We start from the raw sequence: 6,000 nt of genomic DNA on the forward strand, positions 1-6,000 counted from the left end.
TCCAGAGTGTGGTCTGGGTCCCCCGCCCCGGCCGATGCCTGACATCCCCCTACTGCCATGCTGCTGCCCCCCTACCACCGCAGCTGATGGCCCTGGTGCAGTGGCATAGCCAGACAGCCAGTTCTGGGTGGGCCTGAGCCCAAAGTGGGTGGGCACAAAATTGTATCTGCTACACCCTACCTCCACCTCAAAATATAAATACTTTAGCTAATGAGGATCCTCAAGCTCAGTCAGCTGAAGACTTTCTCTAAAGATGGCTAGAACACTCTTTTACCAACCTTGGCAGGCAGCAGCAATGACCCTCAGCCACTGATGCCAGCACCCCACACACACTTAGCTGTCGATGGCTCAAGGATGCTGTTGCCAGAGCTTGGTAGAAGGGAGTTCTGGCCACCTTTGGAGGAGGTCCTTAGCTGGGGATGCCTGGGAATCCTCACCAGCTATACATCAAGGGTTAGGACTGGTGTTAGACCTGCTTGAGACCAGGTCAGAAAATAAAAGAGGGCTCCCTTCCCCGATTCCCTCTCTGCCTCCCCTCCAATTTCCCACCTACCATTACTATCACACCAACAGACCCTCACCAAATACAGAACAAGGGATCACACATTAGAAATAAAAATATTTAGACAAAAATTGAAAAGGAACCCAAGAAGGAACTCCCTCTTTCTTTCGGCATCCTTCCATCCAGTGTCTCCTGTTTCTCCCTACCCTTCCATCCAGCGTCTTCCCTCTTTCTCTCCCCATCCTTCCACCCATCTACCCTCTCCTAATCCTTCCATCTAATGTCTCTCTCCCCCTCCTTCTATCCAGTGGCTCTCTATCTCTCTACCCTTTTCTGTTCAGTGTCCCTTCTCTCTCCACATCCTTCCAGTCTCTCCCCTTTCTCTCTGCATCCATCTCCCTCTTTCTTCCCCATCCTTCCATTGTGTCTTTCTCTCCCCATCCTTCTATCTGTTTTCCCTCTTTCTCTCCCCATCCTTCCATCCATCTACCCCCCTCTCCCGATTCTTCCATCCATCTTTCTATCCCCTTCTTTCCATCCAGGCCCGCCCGCCCACCCAACACTGACCTGCCAAGTCTCCCGCAAAGCACACAGCGCCAGCTCCCATTTCCGGCCACTGCTGCTTCTCCTGTTGAGCAGAGGCGGCCGCTACAAAAACAAAAGTGCTACCAAAAATGTTTTTAAAAAAGCAAGCGCGGCACCGCAGACAGCCATCAGGCATTGGTTTGTCGGCTCTTCAGCCGCTCCTCTCGCCTCTCACGTCGCTGCACTCCTTCGGGGTCGTCCTCCAGGGGCAGTGACGTGAGAGGCGAGAAGAGCGGCTGCAGAGCCGACAGCCAATGCCTGATGGCTGCCTGCGGTGCCGTGCTTGCTTCTAAAAACAGCTGTTTTTGTAGCAGCCACTGCTGCTCAACAGGAGAAGCAGCAGTGGCCATAAATGGGAGCTGGCACAGAGTGTTTCACGGGAGACTTGGCAGGTCAGTGTTGGGTGGACGGGCCTGGAGGGAAAGTGAGAGGAAGTGCAGGACTCGCCGGGGGGGGGGGGGGGGGCAAAAAAAGGTGCCGGTATGACGTACCATTGCGTACCGGCACAAAAAAGCACTGGCTCTTTTCTGCCTCTCTCTCACCCATCTTCGTCTCCTTTTTACTTTTCAACTACCTATCAAATTTCCATCTTCTTCTTTCACCCACTAGCTCTCCCATTCCCCATCTTACTCCTCCCCATCCCTACTTTCTCTTTTTATCTTTAATCTACTCCTCATTACCATATTTCTACCCTCTGTAATCACTATCTCTCATTCATTTCCTTGCCACCCCCTCCTCCCCCTCTTGGCCTCTCCCACAGGGTTCCACCATTCCCATCGTCTTCCTCCCTTCACCCTTCTAACCAGCATTTGATCCCCTCCCCACCCCACCCTGATAGCCTTATATTTTCCTGCCCTCTCTTCATTCCTGTTCTCTCCCCCATGGCCCAGCATTTCCCCCCCCTCACCACCTACTGTGAACCTCTCCCTCCCGCTCATCTACCCCCCATGTCTATCCCCCCCTCTCATTCCCACTGTCCACCATCTCTCTCTCTCCCTCTCCTTTGTGTTCTGGGTCCAACATCTCTCTCCCCTTCCCATACAGCATCTCTACCTTCCTCCCCTCTACCATCATGTCCAACATTTCTCCCTTCCCTCCACCCCTATGATCAACATTTCTCCCCCTCCCACCCCCTATCCCCTCCCTCTGCCGCATGTCTCCCTCCCCTCCACCTCATATGCAGCCAAGACTTCTCTCTTCCTCACCCCTCCACCCCTTTGCTGCATCTCTTCCTTCTTCCCCATGCAGCATCTCCCCCACCCACCATGCCTCATCTTTCCATCTTCCCTCCCCCCTGTGCAGCATCTTTCCTTCCATCTTCCCTCCCCCCTGTGCAGGTGCTTCCCCCCGTCTTCCCTCCCCCGTTCAACATCTTTTCCCCACCATCTCTTCTCCCATGCAGCAACTTTCGCCCCATCTTCCCTCACCCTCCTTGCAGGCCCGCCCAGCAGGAGTGTTCCTGTAGCTCGCAGCGATTCCGGTTGCAGTCTCGGCTCGCAGCGATTCCCACATGCTGCCTGCTGTTCAACAATCTCCTTGCAGCTACTAAGCACTAACCCGGAAGCCTCGCCTCTGCCACAACTTCCGGATTCTGCCCAGTCAAGATGCGGCAGAGGAGAGGCTTCCGGGTTAGCACTTAGTAGCTGCAAGGAGATTGTTGAGCAGCAGGCAGCAGCATGTGGGAATCGCTGCGAGCCAAGCCTGCGACCGGAATCGCTGTGCAGGAACACTGCTGCTGGGTGGGCCTGACCCCAAATTGGGTGGGCCCAGGCCCACCTGTGGCTACGCCCCTGCCCTGGTGGTCTAATGGCCTCTGCGGGGGAGCATGTTCTTTCCTGCCTGCTATGCTGACACTATTCCCCTGCTCACACCACTGTGTTTTCAAAATGGCGGCTGAGACTTCCCGTGGTAGTCTTGTGGGTCTTGACAGTCTTGCGAGACGTCTTCTGAAGGGGAGTCTCAGCCACCATTTTTAAAATAAGGCAGTGCTGGGCAGGGGGAATAGCGGCAGCATAGCAGTCAGGAAAGAACATGCTTCCCCTTGCAGAGGCCACTAGATCACCAGTGGTGTGCCTTTGAAGGTAGAAATGGTGAGGACTGTAGTGTGCAGTGGCAGCGGCGGGCATCCAGGCAGAGCCTCTGGGCCCCCTAAAGCTGTTGGCCCTTGGGCACTGCCCGGTTGTCCGAATAGTCAGTCTGTCCCTGATACAACAGCCCTCTTGAAGGATGTTCATAGAAATGATTCAATGGCAAAAGTGACTAGAAGAAAATTAGAGAGGCCCATCTTAATAACCTTTAAAATAATAGCATGTGACAGTGGCGTAGCCAGGCTTGACATTTTTTTTTTTGGGGGGGGGGGCAGACAATATGAAGGGGCACTAGGCATATAGGTATGAAAGTAGTGCTTGGTATACTAAATGGCTTAGCATGCACGATGACACCTTCTAAGTAAACAGTCTAGCCTGCACCAAACATAAACCCCATACATACTTATGAAAACTTAGGGCTCCTTTTACAAAGCTACAGTAGTGATTCCTGGCACAGCAAATGTGATGAAGTCCATTCAATTTCCTATGAGCTTCGTCGCATTTGCCACATAGGAATCACTACCACAGCTTTGTAAAAGGAATCCTGACATTTGAAAATAAATTTGCATTATCCCTTAACTTAAACTTTGCCTTTAAAGTAGAATTGAGTCTGGTCAACATCTCAACACACATCACAGTATCCTGCAAAATAATTACCACAATGGTATATATCCTTCAACTTTGCTTTCTAATAAATATAAACGCCTTAATAAGCTGTATTAATAAAACAGGTACATACTTTTGAAGTAGCAGTTTAAATATGTAGCCTACGAAATCTAATATAAAAATATCAACCCCTAACACTGCACTGCACTGCACTATGAAGCTGTTAATTTAAACATACATAGCTCCTCCTCTAAGAATGGATGCAAAGCAGAAAAAGGGCATTTCTCCAGGAACTTGCCATACAAACAAATGTTGATTTTGGTGTAATCTCAATTAAAAAAAATAGATCCTTTCCAGTCCCAAGCATATAATATCTATAATACAAAGCCTACAAAAATCACTCAACTAACCTACTTTACCATAACATCACTAACTTACAGAAGTAACACAACAAGGACCCTACCTAGGATAATGCAACATAATAAATATTGCAATCAGACCTAGAACATCAATACACCTATTGGGAAACTGAATAAGCTGAATTATTACAGAGGCTTAAACTAGAGAATGATACAGGGACAAAGTTTGTCCCCTTGAGCTCTATCCCCATCCCCTTGAGCTCTGTCTGATCCCATCCACAGTAGCCTTGAACACTTATGATTTTACAGTGGTGGAAATAAGTATTTGATCCCTTGCTGATTTTGTAAGTTTGCCCACTGACAAAGACATGAGCAGCCCATAATTGAAGGGTAGGTTATTAGTAACAGTGAGAGATAGCACATCACAAATTAAATCTGGAAAATCACATTGTGGAAAGTATATGAATTTATTTGCATTCTGCAGAGGGAAATAAGTATTTAATCCCTCTGGCAAACAAGACCTAATACTTGGTGGCAAAACCCTTTGTTGGCAAGCACAGCGGTCAGACGTCTTCTGTAGTTGATGATGAGGTTTGCACACATGTCAGGAGGAATTTTGGTCCACTCCTCTTTGCAGATCATCTCTAAATCATTAAGAGTTCTGGGCTGTCGCTTGGCAACTCGCAGCTTCAGCTCCCTCCATAAGTTTTCAATGGGATTAAGGTCTGGTGACTGGCTAGGCCACTCCATGACCCTAATGTGCTTCTTCCTGAGCCACTCCTTTGTTGCCTTGGCTGTATGTTTTGGGTCATTGTCGTGCTGGAAGACCAGCCACGACCCATTTTTAAGGCCCTGGCGGAGGGAAGGAGGTTGTCACTCAGAATTGTACGGTACATGGCCCCATCCATTCTCCCATTGATGCGGTGAAGTAGTCCTGTGCCCTTAGCAGAGAAACACCCCCAAAACATAACATTTCCACCTCCATGCTTGACAGTGGGGACGGTGTTCTTTGGGTCATAGGCAGCATTTCTCTTCCTCCAAACACGGCGAGTTGAGTTCATGCCAAAGAGCTCAATTTTTGTCTCATCTGACCACAGCACCTTCTCCCAATCACTCTCGGTATCATCCAGGTGTTCACTGGCAAACTTCAGACGGGCCGTCACATGTGCCTTCCGGAGCAGGGGGACCTTGCGGGCACTGCAGGATTGCAATCCGTTATGTCGTAATGTGTTACCAATGGTTTTCGTGGTGACAGTGGTCCCAGCTGCCTTGAGATCATTGACAAGTTCCCCCCTTGTAGTTGTAGGCTGATTTCTAACCTTCCTCATGATCAAGGATACCCCACGAGGTGAGATTTTGCGTGGAGCCCCAGATCTTTGTCGATTGACAGTCATTTTGTACTTCTTCCATTTTCTTACTATGGCACCAACAGTTGTCTCCTTCTTGCCCAGCGTCTTACTGATGGTTTTGTAGCCCATTCCAGCCTTGTGCAGGTGTATGATCTTGTCCCTGACATCCTTAGACAGCTCCTTGCTCTTGGCCATTTTGTAGAGGTTAGAGTCTGACTGATTCACTGAGTCTGTGGACAGGTGTCTTTCATACAGGTGACCATTGCCGACAGCTGTCTGTCATGCAGGTAACGAGTTGATTTGGAGCATCTACCTGGTCTGTAGGGGCCAGATCTCTTACTGGTTGGTGGGGGATCAATACTTATTTCCCTCTGCAGAATGCAAATAAATTCATATACTTTCCACAATGTGATTTTCCGGATTTAATTTGTGATGTGCTATCTCTCACTGTTACCAATAACCTACCCTTCAATTATGGGCTGCTCATGTCTTTGTCAGTGGGCAAACTTACA

This window comes from Microcaecilia unicolor, chromosome 5 (assembly GCF_901765095.1).
Source record: "Microcaecilia unicolor chromosome 5, aMicUni1.1, whole genome shotgun sequence".
Taxonomy (NCBI): domain Eukaryota; kingdom Metazoa; phylum Chordata; class Amphibia; order Gymnophiona; family Siphonopidae; genus Microcaecilia; species Microcaecilia unicolor.